Source organism: Arachis hypogaea, chromosome 6 (assembly GCF_003086295.3).
Source record: "Arachis hypogaea cultivar Tifrunner chromosome 6, arahy.Tifrunner.gnm2.J5K5, whole genome shotgun sequence".
Lineage (NCBI taxonomy): Eukaryota > Viridiplantae > Streptophyta > Magnoliopsida > Fabales > Fabaceae > Arachis > Arachis hypogaea.
In genome coordinates, this window is record NC_092041.1 from 78,172,595 (window position 1) to 78,189,538 (window position 16,944).

Below are 16,944 nucleotides of genomic sequence, written 5' to 3' on the forward strand. Positions count from 1 at the left end.
TAGTACTACCTGGTGCATTTTGCATTCCAGACAGACTTTGAGAAATCAAATTGACTTGCTGAGTCAATATCTTGTTCTGAGCCAATATGGCATTCAGAGTATCAATCTTAAGAACTCCTTTCTTCTGATTAGTTCCATTGTTCATAGGATTCCTTTCAGAAGTGTACATGAATTGGTTATTTGCAACCATTTCAATCAGCTCTTGAGCTTCTGTAGGCGTCTTCTTCAGATGAAGAGATCCTCCAGCAGAGCTATCCAAAGACATCTTGGACAGTTCAGACAGACCATCATAGAAAATACCCATGATGCTCCATTCAGAAAGCATATCAGAGGGACACTTTCTGATTAATTGTTTGTATCTTTCCCAAGCTTCATAGAGGGATTCTCCTTCCTTCTGTCTGAAGGTTTGGACTTCCACTCTAAGCTTACTCAATTTTTGAGGTGGAAAGAACTTTGCCAAGAAGGCATTGACTAGCTTTTCCCAAGAGTTCAGGCTTTCTTTAGGTTGTGAGTCCAACCATGTCCTAGCTTTGTCTCTTACAGCAAAAGGGAATAGCATAAGTCTGTAGACCTCAGGGTCAACCCCATTAGTCTTGACAGTGTCACAGATTTGCAAGAATTCAGTTAAAAACTGATGAGGATCTTCCAATGGAAGTCCATGGAACTTGCAATTCTGTTGCATTAGAGAAACTAATGGAGGCTTAAGCTCAAAGTTGTTTGCTCCAATGGCAGGGATAGAGATGCTTCTCCCATAGAAGTCGGGAGTAGGTGCAGTAAAGTCACCCAGCACCTTCCTTGCATTATTGGCATTGTTGTTGTCTTCGGCTGCCATGGGTTCTTCTTCTTCGAAGATTTCTGTTAGGTCCTCTACAATGAGTTGTGCCTTAGCTTCTCTTAGTTTTCGCTTCAAGGTCCTTTCAGGTTCAGGGTCAGCCTTAACAAGAATGCTCTTGTCTTTGCTCCTGCTCATATGAAAGAGAAGAGAACAAGAAAATATGGAATCCTCTATGTCACAGTATAGAGATTCCTTGACGTGTCAGAGGAAAAGAAAAATAGAAGGCAGAAGTAGAAAATTCGAACTTATCAAAGAAGATGGAGTTCGAATTATGCATTAAGGAATAGTGTTACTCCATAAATAGAAGGATGTGAGAAGAGGGGAAGAAATTTTCGAAAATTAAGTAAAAGATTTTGAAAACATTTTGAAACACTTTAATTGATTTTCGAAAACCATGATTGAGAAAGAAGTAAAGTGATTTTTGAAAAAGATTTTGAAATTAGAAATAAAAAAGATTTGATTGAAAACTATTTTGAAAAAGATGTGGTTAAGAAGATATGATTGATTTTAAAAAGTTGTGATTGAGAAGATATGATTTGAAAAACATTTTAAAAGATTTGATTTAAAAAAAAAATAACTTGGCTAACAAGAAAAGATATGATTTAAACATTAAACCTTTCTCAACAGAAAAGGCAACATACTTGAAATGTTGAATCAAATCATTAATTGATGGCAAGTATCCTTAAAAATAGAAAGAAATTGATTTTGAAAAAGATTTGATTGAAAGGATTTGATTTGAAAAAGATTTGATTTTGAAAAATTTTGAAAACTTGAAAAAAATTTGAACTGAAAACAGAATCTTCCCTCTTGTGCCATCCTGGCGTTAAACGCCCAGAATGGTGCACATTCTGGCGTTTAACGCCCAAACTACTACCCTTTTGGGCATTAAACGCCCAGCCAGGCACCTTGGCTGGCGTTTAAACGCTAGTTTGCCTTCCTTACTGGGCGTTTTGAATGCCCAGCTTTTTCTGTGTAATTCCTCTGCTGTATGTTCTGAATCTTCAATTCTTTGTATTATTGACTTGAAAAGACACAAATTAAGAATATTTTTGGATTTTTAATAATAAGGAATAATCAAAATGCAACTAAAATCAAATAACAATGCATGCAAGACACCAAACTTAGCAGTTTGTATACTGCTGACACTAACAAAATGAGAATACACATGAGACACATAAACACTCAAGTCAAGAGAATTCAAAGATCAGAGCAATGAAATCATCAAGAACATTCTTGAAGATCACTTAAGACACATGGATGAATGCAAGAAGAACAGAAACATGCAATTGACACCAAACTTAACATGAGACTAGTGTCTCAATAAGAAACATAAAATATTTTTGGTTTTTTATGATTTTGTAAAAAAAAAATTTTTGGATTTTTCGAAAATTAAGTGAAGAGGAAAAATAAAAATATCAAAATTCTTAATGAGAATTCCAGGAATCATGCAATGTTAGTCTAAAGCTTCAGTCTAAAGAAATTAGACATGGCTGAACAAGCTTCAGCAGGACATTGCATTCAAGAGCTAAATTGATGAAGATCAATCAGCTTTGGTGATGATAAGAACATCACCTTGAAACACTAGAATTCATTCTTAAGAACTCTGAAAAAAAAATACCTAATCTAAGCAACAAGATGAACCGTCAGTTGTCCATACTCAACAATCCCCGGCAACGGCGCCAAAAACTTGGTGCACGAAATTGTGATCAATACTTTTCACAACTCAAATAATCCCCGGTGATGAATCCAAAAACTTGATGTTCAATACCATGGCATAAACACAACTTCGCACAACTAACCAGCAAGTGTACTGGGTCGTCCAAGTAATAAACCTTACGCGAGTAAGGGTCGATCCCACAGAGATTGTTGGTATGAAGCAAGCTATGGTCACCTTGTAAATCTTAGTTAGGCAAACTCAAATGGTTATGGATGATGAATAAAACATAAAGATAAAGATAGAGATACTTATGCAATTCATTAGTGGGAATTTCAGATAAGCGTATGGAGATGCTGTGTTCCTTCTGTCTCTCTGCTTTCCTACTGTCTTCATCCAACCCTTCTTACTCCTTTCCATGGCAAGCTGTATGTAGGGTTTCACTGTTGTCAGTGGCTACCTCCCATCCTCTCAGTGAAAATGTTCAACGCACCCTGTCACGGCACGGCTAATCATCTGTCGGTTCTCAATCAGGTTAGAATAGAATCCAGTGATTCTTTTGCGTCTGTCACTAATGCCCAACCTTCAGGAGTTTGAAGCTCGTCACAGTCATTCAATCATTGAATCCTACTCAGAATACCACAGACAAGGTTTAGACCTTCCGGATTCTCTTGAATGCCGCCATCAATTCTAGCTTATACCACGAAGATTCCGGTTAAAGAATCCAAGAGATATCCACCCAATCTAAGGTAGAACGGAGGTGGTTGTCAGGCACGCGTTCATAGGTGAGAATGATGATGAGTGTCACGGATCATCACATTCATCAAGTTGAAGAACAAGTGATATCTTAGAACAAGAACAAGCGGAATTGAATAGAAGAACAATAGTAATTGCATTAATACTCGAGGTACAGCAGAGCTCCACACCTTAATCTATGGTGTGTAGAAACTCCACCGTTGAAAACACATAAGAACAAGGTCTAGGTATGGCCGAATGGCCAGCCTCCCAATGATCAAAAGATTCAAAGATCTCCAGATGAAAATACAATAGTAAAAGGTCCTACTTATAGAGAACTAGTAGCCTAGGGTTTACACAGATGAGTAAATGACATAAAAATCCACTTCCGGGCCCACTTGGTGTGTGCTTGGGCTGAGCATTGAAGCATTTTTCGTGTAGAGACTCTTCTTGGAGTTAAACGCCAGCTTTTATGCCAGTGTGGGCGTTTAACTCCCATTCTTGTGCCAGTTCCGGCGTTTAACGCTGGAAATTCTAATGGTGACTTTGACTGCCGGTTTGGGCCATCAAATCTTGAGCAAAGTATGGACTATCATATATTGCTGGAAAGCCCAGGATGTCTAATTTCCAACGCCGTTGAGAGCGCACCAATTGGGCTTCTGTAGCTCCAGAAAATCCACTTCGAGTGCAGGGAGGTCAGAATCCAACAGCATCTGCAGTCCTTTTTAGTCTCTGAATCAGATTTTTGCTCAGGTCCCTCAATTTCAGCCAGAAAATACCTGAAATCACAGAAAAACACACAAACTCATAGTAAAGTCTAGAAAAGTGAATTTTAACTAAAAACTAATAAAAATATACTAAAAACTAACTAAAACATACTAAAAACATACTAAAAACAATGCCAAAAAGCATACAAATTATCCGCTCATCAGGACTCGATCTTCTCGGACCCTTTCCCCAGGGATCAGGACAAGTCAAATTCCTCATAGTAGGGGTAGACTATTTCACAAAATGGATCGAGGCAGAACCCCTAGCCAACGCTACTGCTCAAAGAAGCCAGAAATTCCTATATAGGAACATCATTACAAGGTTCGGGGTCCCATACTCCATCACCACAGATAATGGCACCCAATTCATAGATGCAGGCTTCAGAAAACTAGTGGCCGACTTGAATATAAAACACCATTTCACCTCCGTCGAACATCCCCAAGCCAATGGACAAGCTGAAGCGGCTGGTGGATGAAATTGTGATTCATACTCTTTGTACTTGTATGAAATTTAATTCGAGATAATAGCTCTTTACTATGTGTGGTCACAACTCCGTTCAACTAACCAGCAAGTGTACTGGGTCGTCCAAGTAATAAACCTTACGTGAGTAAGGGTCGATTCCACAGAGATTGTTGGTATGAAGCAAGCTATGGTCATCTTGTAAATCTTAGTCAGGCGGATTTAAATAAATTATGGAATTTGGAAAATCAAATAATAGTAATTAAACATAAAATAAGGATAAAGTTACTCATGTATTTCCATGATGGGAATTTCAGATAGGCGTATGGAAATGCTGTGCTCCTCCTGAATCTCTGCTTTCCTACTGCTTTTATCCAATTTTATCACTCCCTTCTATGGCAAGCTGTATGTAGGGCATCACCGTTGTCAATGGCTACATCCCATCCTCTCAGTGAAAAAGGTCCAAATGCTCTGTCACAGCACGGCTAATCATCTGTCGGTTCTCGATCAGGTTGGAGTAGAATCCCTTGATTCTTTTGCGTCTGTCACTAACGCCCAGCCTTCAGGAGTTTGAAGCTCGTCACATTCATTCAATTCCGGAATCCTACTCAGAATACCAGAGACAAGGTTAGAACTTCCGGATTCCCATGAATGCCGCCATCAATTCTAGCTTATACCACGAAGATTCTGATTAAGGAATCCAAGAGATATGCGCCCGGTCTAGGGTAGAACGGAAGTGGTTGTCAATCACGCGCGTTCATAGGTGAGAATGATGATGAGTGTCACGGATCATCACATTCATCAAGTTGAAGTGCAACGAATATCTTAGAATAGGAATAATTCAAATTGGATAGAAAATAATAGTAATTGCATTGAAACTTGAGGTACAGCAGAGCTCCACACCCTTAATCTATGGTGTGTAGAAACTCCACCGTTGAAAATACATAAGTGAAAGGTTCAGGCATGGCCGAATGGCCAGCCCCTCAAAATGTGATCAATAGTCTCCTCAGATGAAGAATAAAATAAAACTGAGACCAAAGATGTCTAATACAATAGTAATTTATCCTATTTATATCAGACTAGCTACTAGGGTTTACATGAGTAAGTAATTGATGCATAAATCCACTTCCGGGGCCCACTTGGTGTGTGTTTGGGCTGAGCTTGATCTATCCACGAGCTGAGGCTTCTTTTGGAGTTGAACGCCAGGTTGTAACGTGTTTTGGGCGTTCAACTCCGGGTCGTGACGTGTTTCTGGCGTTTTACTCCAGACAGCAACATGGAATTGGCGTTAAGCGCCAGTTTACGTCGTCAATTTCCGAATAAAGTATGGACTATTATATATTGCTGGAAAGCTCTGGATGTCTAATTTCCAACGCCGTTGAGAGCGCACCATTTAAAGTTCTGTAGCTCCAGAAAATCTATTTCGAGTGCAGGGAGGTCAGATTCCAACAGCATCAGTAGTCCTTTGTCAGCTCCTATCAGAGTTTTGCTCAAGTCCCTCAATTTCAGCCAGAAATTACCTGAAATCATAGAAAAACACACAAACTCATAGTAAAGTCCAGAAATGTGAATTTAACATAAAAACTAATGAAAACATCCCTAAAAGTAGCTTGAACTTCCTAAAAACTACCTAAAAACAATGCCAAAAAGCGTATTTATCCGCTCATCACAACACCAAACTTAAATTGTTGCTTGTCCCCAAGCAACTGAAAATCAAATAGGATAAAAAGAAGAGAATATACTATAAATTCCAAAATATCAATGAATATTAATTCTAATTAGATGAGCGGGACTTGTAGCTTTTTGCTTCTGAACAGTTTTGGCATCTCACTTTTTCCTTTGAAGTTCAGAATGATTGGCTTCTCTAGGAACTTAGAATTTCGGATGGTGTTATTGATTCTCCTAGTTAAGTATGTTGATTCTTGAATATAGCTACTTATGAGTCTTGGCCGTGGCCCTAAGCACTTTGTTTTCTAGTATTACCGCCGGATACATAAATGCCACAGACACATGACTGGGTGAACCTTTTCAGATTGTGACTCAGCTTTGCTAGAGTCCCCAGTTAGAGGTGTCCAGAGCTCTTAAGCACACTCTTTTTGCTTTGGATCACGACTTTAACCACTCAGTCTCAAGCTTTTCACTTGGACCTTCATGACACAAGCACATGGTTAGGGACAACTTAATTCAGCCGCTTAGGCCTGGATTTTATTTCCTTGGGCCCTCCTATCCATTGATGCTCAAAGCCTTGGATCTTTTTTACCCTTGCCTTTTGGTTTTAAGGGCTATTGGCTTTTTCTTCTTGCTATTTCTTTTTCTTTCTATTTTTTTCGCCATTTTTTCGCAAGATTTTGTTTTTCACTGCTTTTTCTTGCTTCAAGAATCAATTTCATGATTTTTCAGATTATCAATAACATTTCTCTTTGTTCATAATTCTTTCAAGAGCCAACAGTTTAACATTCATAAACAACAAGATCAAAAATATGCACTGTTCAAGCATTCATTCAGCAAGCAAAAAGTATTGTCACCACATCAATATAATTAAACTAAATTCAAGGATAAATTCAGAATTCATGTACTTCTTTGTTCTTTTGAATTAAAAATATTTTTCATTTACGAGAGGTGAAGGATTAATGGAATTATTCATAACTTTAAGACATATTTACTAAACACTAATGATCATGAAGTAGAGATGGAGATGGAGATGGAGAGACGGAATCACCGATCACTGAACGACGCTACAACTCAAGAAAAGCAAAATGGGGGCGAAAGACAGAGAGCAAGAGAACGAAGGGAGAAGTTACGAAGAGGAGCAAAGAAGGGAAACCATTTTCTGATCACAAATTCAAAATAAAAGGCCACAAGGAAAAACGGGGCAATTAATACCAATTAATGAAGGTATTAAACCCTCGCACGTTCCCAAAAGCGCTGATATAAAAGCACGTGTTTTTTGAGAAAAACATTCCACATTCAAAAAGCTTCTACAAAGGAATCGACAAAATGCTTGAGTTCAGCTTCACTAGAGAAGGACCGAAGTCAAGGACTCGACCTCAAAAAAAGAAGACCGAGCTCAAGCAGGGGCACTGTTCATACCCTGGGTCGAGCTGTCCAAGCCAGGATGTTCAGTAGCAAAGAGACCGACCTCTTTAGGTCAAGCGGACCGACTTCTTCGTAAAGAACTCGGCCAAATCGATAGGAAAGCCCAAAGAAAGGCCCAACTCAAGGAATACAACCCCGATCCAAAGGCAGCCCAAGCCTATAGAGATAAGGGCGGTTCCATGGAAGATAAGCTGACCTCGACAAAAGATAAGATAAGATAAGATAACTAACTTATCTTATCCAAAGAAGGTCACATCTCACCATTATAAATACATTGGAGCACCCAGGTATAACTCATACTCTGATTCTACTCAATACCTGCTTAATACCCTTGCTAACTTAAGCATCGGAGTCCCTTGCAGGTACCCCTCACCCTCCGGGGACGAAGGATCAGCACTACCACCAAGTCCAACAAGTCGGACACAACCGCTCCAACCAGCACAGAAGATCTCGTACGAGATCGACCTCCAGTTTTAGTTAACCACCAGAACACAACCCTTAAAAGACCTCTTGATATGTGTATCTGTGCATTGAATTTTTGTTGATTGTTAGATGAAAAGCAAGCCTTAGAAGGCAAGATTAGTAGAGAATTGATAGAATCGAACCTTAAACACCTGAGCGATTAGAGTGCATACACTTCTAGTAAGGGTTCGATGCTCAATTCCTTGCTCCTTGCCTTCATGAGCTATTTTCTTCTTGCAAGTTATTTGTACTTTATTTTGTGATTTGAATTAGTGAAATCCAGTTCATACTTGTTCTTGAAAGATTTATTTACTTGTTCACCAAGTAGGTAGAATCATTTTAGCATGTAGTTCATTCACATTCATAGGTTGCATTGCATGAGTCTTGCTTTTCCCTACTCATTTATTTTATCTCCTTAAGCTAAGCATGAGGACATGCTAATGTTTAAGTATGGGAGGTTGATAAACCACTATTTTATGATTCATATTGTGTTTAATTGAGTAGTTTTATCAAGTCTTTACCCACTTATTCATATGATTAGCATGTATTTACAATTCCTACCCAAATTGTTCTATGATTGAAAACTCGCTTTCTAAAGATCTTTTTATTGTGTATTTTTATTCTCCTTTATACCATTCGATGCTGTGATCTGTGTGTTAAGTGTTTCAGGCTTCATAGAGTAGGAATGGCTTAGAGAATAAAGAGGAAGCTTGCAAAAAAAGAAGGAGCACAAGAAATAAAGGAGACAACCAGCGGATAGCGACGCGCACGCATGGCTGACTGGTAGGCAAAATTGTGATTTCTGATAATGGCATTCATGTTCGTTCTCTCCCTGGTAATGGCACCAAACACTTGGTGCATGATACCATGGTCCAAACATAACTTCACAACTTCGCACAACTAATCAACAAGTGCACTGGGTCGTCCAAGTAATAAACCTTACGTGAGTAAAGGTCGATCTCACGGAGATTGTTGGTATGAAGCAAGCTATGGTCATCTTGTAAATCTCAGTTAGGCGGATAATAAATGATTATGGAGTTTTCGAATAATAATAATAAATAAACAGAAAATAAAGATAGAAATACTTATGTAAATCATTGGTGGGAATTTCAGATAGGCGTATGAAGATGCTGTGCTCCTTTTGCATCTCTACTTTCCTACTACCTTCATTCAATCCTTCTTACTCCTTTCCTTGGCAAGCTGTATATAGGGCATCACCGTTGTCAATGGCTACATCCCATCCTCTCAGTGAAAAAGGTCCTAATGCTCTGTCACGGCATGGCTAATCATCTGTCGATTCTTGATCATGTCGGAATAGAATCTATTGATTCTTTTGCGTTTGTCATCACGTCCAACAATCGCGAGTTTGAAGCTCGTCACAGTCATTCAATCCCTGAATCCTACTCGGAATACCACAGACAAGGTTTATACTTTCCGGATTCTCATGAATGCCGCCATCAATTCTAGCTTAAACCACGAAGATTCTGATTAAGAAATCCAAGAGATATGCGCTCGGTCTAAGGTAGAACGGAGGTGGTTGTCAATCACGCGTTCATAGGTGAGAATGATGATGAGGGTCATGGATCATCACATTCATCATGGTGAAGTACAACGAATATCTTAGAACAGGAATAAACTGGATTGAATGGAAAATAGTAGTAATTGCATTAAAACTTGAGGTACAGCAGAGCTCCACACCCTTAATATATGGTATGTAGAAACTCCACCGTTGAAAATACATAAGTGATGGTCCAGGCATGGCCGAATGGCCAACCCCCATAAATGTGATCAATAGTCTCCTAAGATGAATAATAGAATAAAACTGAGACCAAAGATGTCTAATACAATAGAAAAATATCCTATTTATACTAGACTAGCTACTATGGTTTACAGAAGTAAGTAATTGATGCAGAAATCCACTTTCGGGGCCCACTTGGTGTGTACTTGGGCTGAGCTTGAGCTTTACACGTGCAGAGGCTTCTTTTGAAGTTGAACGCCAAGTTGTAACGTGTTTTTGGTGTTCAACTCTGGTTTGTGATGTGTTTCTAGCGTTTGACTCCAGAATACAGCATGGAACTAGCGTTGAGCACCAGTTTACGTCGTCTAATCTCGAATAAAGTATGGACTATTATATATTGCTGAAAAGCTCTAGATGTCTACTTTCCAAATCCGTTGAGAGCGGGCCATTTGAAATTCTGTAGCTCCAAACAATCCATTTCGAGTGTAGGGAGGTCAGAATCCAACAGCATCATCAGTCCTTTGTCAGCCTTCAATCAGAGTTTTGCTCAGGTCCCTCAATTTCAGTCAGAAAATACCTAAAATCACAAAAAATACACAAACTCATAGTAAAGTCCAGAAATGTGAATTTTACATAAAAACTAATGAAAACATCCCTAAAAGTAGCTATATCCTACTAAAAACTACCTAAAAAATAATGCCAAAAAGCGTATAAATTATCTGCTCATCGCTGACGCGTGCATGCGATTTGGACAAAATCACAGCTACGCGTACGCGTGCTTGATGCGTACGTGTGGATTGGAGTTCGTGCAACCGACGCGAGCGTGTTCCTCACGCGCACGCGTGGAGAGAAAAATCGCTGAATGACGCGTACGCGTGACCTACGCGATCTGCAGAAATTACAGAATATGCTGGAGACAGTTTCGGGCCATGTTTTGACCCAGATTTCGGCCCAGAAACATAGATTAAAGTCAGGAAACATGCAGAGACTCAAGATATCAGATCATACACACAATTTTAGGTTTAAATGTAGTTTTTAGAGAAAGATGTTATCTCCTCTCTCTTAGGATTAGGATTAGGATTAGGATTTCATCTTCTTCAAATCATAGGTTTAATGTTCTTTTTATTTATTTCCCCAATTTGGTTTATGAACTCTTTATTTTGGATTTGATTTCTTTTATTAATATTTGAGGTATTTCAAACATATGACTTTTATTTAGTTTCCTATATTCTTGATTTTGGTTGATTAATTGGTAACTCTTGAGTTGTCAAACTCATTGTGATTGATAATTGTTATCTTTGCTGATTGATTTAGATTCCTATAATTCTAGTCTTTCCTCAGGAGTTGACTAGGACTTTAGGTGTTAAATTGATTTATCCACTTGACTTACCTTCATAGTTAGAGGTTGACTGAGTAGGAGCAAAAATATAATTCTCATCACCATTGATAAGGATAACTAGGATAGGACTTCTAATTTTCATACTTTGCCAAGAGTTTTATTAGCTATTGATTTATTAATTCCCTGCAATTTATTTCTCTTGTTCAAACCTTTTTCAAAAACCCAAAAATACTATTTTCTATAACCATTAATAAATCACACTTCCCTGCAATTCCTTAAGAAGACGACCGAGGTTTGAATACTTCGGTTTATAAATTTTATTGAGTTTGTTACTTGTGACAACCAAACGTTTGTACGAAAGGATTTTCTGTTGGTTTAGAAGCTATACTCACAATGCGATTATATTTTTGTATTTCTTTACCGATAGAAAGTCCGATCGTCAAACCCTATAATCCATCATGGAGAAATCATCCAAATTTCTCATGGAAGGATCAACAAAAGCCTCAACAAGGCTTTAACAATAATAATGGTGGAAGAAACAGGTTTAGCAATGGCAAGCCTTTTCCATCATCCTTTCAGTAACAGACAGAGAATACTGACTAGAACCCATCTAGCTTAGCAAATATAGTCTCTGATCTATGTAAGGCCATGATGAGCGGATAATTTATACGCTTTTTGGCATTGTTTTTAGTATGTTTTTAGTATATTTTAATTAGTTTTTAGTATACTTTTAGTAGTTTTTAGTTAAAATTCACTTTTCTGGACTTTACTATGAGTTTGTGTGTTTTTCTGTGATTTCAGGTATTTTCTGGCTGAAATTGAGGGTCCTGAGCAAAAATCTGATTCAGAGGCTAAAAAGGACTGCATATGCTGTTGGATTCTGACCTCCCTGCACTCGAAGTGGATTTTCTGGAGCTACAGAATCCCAATTGGCGCGCTCTCAACGGTGTTGGAAAGTAGACATCCTGGGCTTTCCAGCAATATATAATAGTCCATACTTTTCTCGAGATTTGATGGCCCAAACCGGCGTTGCAAATCAGCTTCAGAATTCCCAGCGTTTAGCGCTGGAACTGGCATAAAAATTGGAGTTAAACGCCCAAACTGGCATAAAAACTGGCGTTTAACTCCAGAAAAAGTCTCTACACATGAAAGCTTCAATGCTCAGCCCAAGCACACACTAAGTGGACCCAGAAGTAGAATTTTACGTCATTTACTCATTTTTGTATACCCTAGGTTACTAGTTCACTATTAATAGGATCTTTTGACATTGTATCTGTACCTTGATGAGCGGATAATTTGTATGCTTTTTGGCATTATTTTTAGTATGTTTTTGGTATGATCTAGTTAGTTTTTAGTATATTTTTATTAGTTTTTAGTTAAAATTCACTTTTCTGGACTTTACTATGAGTTTGTGTGTTTTTCTGTGATTTCAGGTATTTTCTGGCTGAAATTGAGGGACCTGAGCAAAAATCTGATTCAGAGACTAAAAAGGACTGCAGATGCTGTTGGATTCTGACCTCCCTGCACTCGAAGTGGATTTTCTGGAGCTACAGAAGCCCAATTGGCGCGCTCTCAATGGCGTTGGAAAGTAGACATCCTGGCTTTCCAGCAATATATGATAGTCCATACTTTGCCCAAGATTTGATGGCCCAAACCGGCGTTCAAAGTCACCCTCAGGAATCCCAGCGTTAAATGCTGGAACTGGCACCCAAATGGGAGTTAAACGCCCAAACTGGCACTAAAGCTGGCGTTTAACTCCAAGGAGAGTCTCTGCACGAAAAATGCTTCAATGCTCAGCCCAAGCACACACCAAGTGGGCCCGGAAGTGGATTTTTATGTCATTTACTCATCTCTGTACACCCTAGACTACTAGTTTTCTATAAGTAGGACCTTTGACTATTGTATTTTCATCTTGGGATCTGGGGATTATTTTTGATCCTTTGATCATCTTTGGACATCTAGTTCTTAGATCTTTGGGAGGCTGGCCATTCGGCCATGCCTAGACCTTATGCTTATGTATTTTCAACGGTGGAGTTTCTACACACCATAGATTAAGGTGTGGAGCTCTGCTGTACCTCGAGTATTAATGCAATTACTATTGTTCTTCCATTCAATTTCGCTTGTTCTTGTTCTAAGATATCACTTGTTCTTCAACTTGATGAATGTGATGATCCGTGACACTCATCATCATTCTCACCCATGAACAAGGTGACTGACAACCACTCTTGTTCTACAAGCGATCAAGGCTTTAGTGAATATCTCTTGGATTCCTGATTGCACGATGCATGGTTGATCGCCTGACAACCGAGTGCTCGTCTGACAAACGAGCCAACCATTCCGTGAGATCAGAGTCTTCGTGGTATAGGCGAGAACTGATGGCGGCATTCAAGAGAATCCGGAAGGTCTAACCTTGTCTGTGGTATTCTGAGTAGGATTCAATGATTGAATGACTGTGACGTGCTTCAAACTCCTGAAGGCGGGGCGTTAGTGACAGACGCAAAAGAATCACTGGATTCTATTCCGGCCTGATTGAGAACCGACAGATGAATTCCGCTATGCTGTGACAGAGCATATGCAATCGCTTTCACTGAGAGGATGGGAGGTAGCCACTGACAACGGTGAAACCCTTGCTTAAGCTTGCCATGGAAGGGAGTAAGAAGGATTGGATGAAGACAGTAGGAAAGCAGAGAGACGGAAGGGAAGGCATCTTCATGCGCTTATCTGAAGTTCCTACCAATGAATTACATAAGTATCTCTATCTTTACCTTTTTGTTATTTTCGTTCATCACCATTACCATTTGAGTTTGCCTGACTAAGATTTACAAGATGACCATAGCTTGCTTCAATACTAACAATCTCCGTGGGATCGACCCTTACTCGCGTAAGGTTTATTACTTGGACGACCCAGTGCACTTGCTGGTTAGTTGTGCGAAGTTGTGTAATGCCATGGTATTGAACACCAAGTTTTTGGGGTTCATGACCGGGGATTATGAGAGTTGTGAAAAAGTATTGTTCACAATTTCGCGTACCATACCTCATGACACTTTACACGTTTCTTTGTATACCTTCTTCGACATGAGTCTCTAAACCCCATGGTTGGGGGTGAGGAGCTCTGCTGTGTCTTGATGGATTAATGCAATTACTACTGTTTTTCTATTCAATTCCGCTTGTTCTTGTTCCAAGATATCACTTGTTCTTCAACTTGATGAATGTGATGATCCGTGACACTCATCATCATTCTCACCTATGAACGTGTGCCTGACAACCACCTCCGTTCTACCTTAGATTGGGTGGATATCTCTTGGATTCTTTAACCGGAATCTTCGTGGTATAAGCTAGAACTGATGGCGGCATTCAAGAGAATCCGGAAGGTCTAAACCTTGTCTGTGGTATTCTGAGTAGGATTCAATGATTGAATGACTGTGACGAGCTTCAAACTCCTAGGGCGGGGCGTTAGTGACAGACGCAAAAGAATCACTGGATTCTATTCCGGCCTGATTGAGAACCGACAGATGGATAGCCGTACCGTGACAGCGTGCGTTGAACATTTCCACTGAGAGGATGGGAGGTAGCCACTGACAACGGTGAAACCCTTGCATACAGCTTGCCATGGAAGGAGCCTTGCGTGCTTGAAGAAGAAGACAGTAGGAAAGCAGAGATTCAGAAGATGGAGCATCTCCAAAACCTCAACCTGTTCCCCATTACTGCAAAACAAGTACTTATTTCATGTTCTTTTGCTTTTTACAATCAACCCTGATAATTATTGATATCCTGACTAAGATTTACAAGATAACCATAGCTTGCTTCAAGCCGACAATCTCCGTGGGATCGACCCTTACTCACGTAAGGTATTACTTGGACGACCCAGTGCACTTGCTGGTTAGTTGTGCGGAATTACAAAAGTGTGATTGCAATTTCGTGCACCAGGCCACTCTCAGTTTCATGAATGAAACAAGGTCCTCCATCAGAAACTTGGAGGGACAAGTGGGTCAGCTGAGTAAAAGGGTTACTGAAACTCCTCCTAGCACTCTTCCAAGCAATACAGAAGAGAATCCCAAAAGAGAGTGCAAGGCCATAACTGTGATCAACATGGCCGAACCTGGAGAGAGTGAAAAGGCAGTGATGCCCAGTGAGGAAGACCTCAGGGAACATCCACTGGCCATTAAGGAGTACCCCAATGAGGAACCAAAGGAATCTGAGGCTCATACAGAGACCATAGAGATTCCTTTGACCTTCCTATTGCCATTCATGAGCTCTGATGACTATTCATCTTCTGAAGAAGATAAAGACATTGCTGAAGGGCAAGTTACCTAGTATTTAGGAGCAATCATGAAACTGAATGCCAAGCTATTTGGTAATGAGACTTGGGAGGATAAACCTCCATTGCTCATTAATGAACTGAATACCTGGGTTCAGCAAACTTTACCTCAAAAGAAACAGGATCCTGGTAAATTCTTAATACCCTGTACCATAGGTACCATGACCTTTGAGAAGGCTCTATGTGACCTAGGGTCAGGTATTAACCTCATGCTACTCTCTGTAATGGAGAAACTAGGAATCTTTGAGATACAAGCTGCAAGAATCTCACTAGAGATGGTAGATAAATCAATGAAACAGGCTTATGGACTAGTAGAGGACGTCCTAGTGAAGGTTGAAGGCCTTTACATCCCTGCTGATTTCATAATCCTAGACACTGGGAAAGATGAGGATGAATTCATCATCCTTGGCAGACCTTTCCTAGCCACAGCAAGAGCTGTGATTGATGTTGACAGAGGAGAGTTGGTCCTTCAATTGAATGAGGACTACCTTGTATTCAAGACTCAAGGTTCTCCTTATGTACATATGGAGAAGAAGCATGAAAAACTTCTCTCAATACAGAGTTAAACAAAGCCCCCACATTTAAACTCTAAGTTTGGTATTGGGAGGCCACAACCAAACTCTAAGTTTGGTATTGAGAGACCACAACCAAACTCTAAGTTTGGTGTTGGGAGGCCCCAACTATGCTCTGATTATCTGTGAAGCTCCATGAGAGCCCACTGTCAAGCTATTGACATTAAAGAAGCGCTTATTTGGAGGCAACCCAATTTTTATCTATGTTAAATTTCCATTATTATTTTATGTTTTCTTTAGGTTGATGATCATGTGGAGTCACAAAAGCAACTGTAAAAATCAAAGCAAATTCAAAAATAGCATTAAAAATAGCACACCCTGGAGGATAAGCTTACTGGCATTTAAACGCCAGTAAGAGTAGCAGAATGGGCGTTAAACACCCAGTCTGGCACCATTCTGGGTGTTTAACTCCAGAAATGGGCACCAAATTAGCGTTTAACGCCAGAACAGAGCACCAAGTTGGCATTAAATGCCAGAAACAAGCAACAACATGGCATTAAACGCCAGGAAAGGTATAAAAGCTGGCATTTAACGCCAGAAACAGGCAGCAGTCTGGCGTTAAACGCCAAAATTGCACTCTAAAGGTATTTTTGCACGCCTAAATGGAGCAGGGATGAGAAGTCCTTGACCCTTCAGGATCTGTGGACCTCACAGGATCCCCACCTACCCCACCTCTCTCTCTCCCCCTCACACATCTCAATATCTCTCTACACCAAATACCCCTCACCAATCACATCCATCTCTCTTTCCCAAAAACCCCACCTACCTCCAAATTCAAAATCCTTTTCCTCCCAAACCCAACCCCAAATACACGAACCTAACCCTCCCCCCACTCCTATATAAACCCATCATCCCTCTTTCTATTTCACATATCACAAACACCTTATACCCCCTTGGCCGAAACCACATTCCACCCTTCATCTCCTCTATTTTCTTCTTCTTCCCCTTCTTTCTTCCTTCTTTTGCTC

General features: G+C 39.8%; 1 non-coding gene across 1 annotated transcript; it reads left to right on the plus strand.

Annotated features, from left to right (window-relative positions):
- The first annotated feature begins 319 nt into the window (after positions 1-319).
- On the plus strand, positions 320-427 carry LOC112700272 (small nucleolar RNA R71). The gene has a single exon (XR_003153182.1). It is a non-coding gene; the product is annotated as a small nucleolar RNA R71 (small nucleolar RNA).
- Positions 428-16,944: the final 16,517 nt, after the last annotated feature.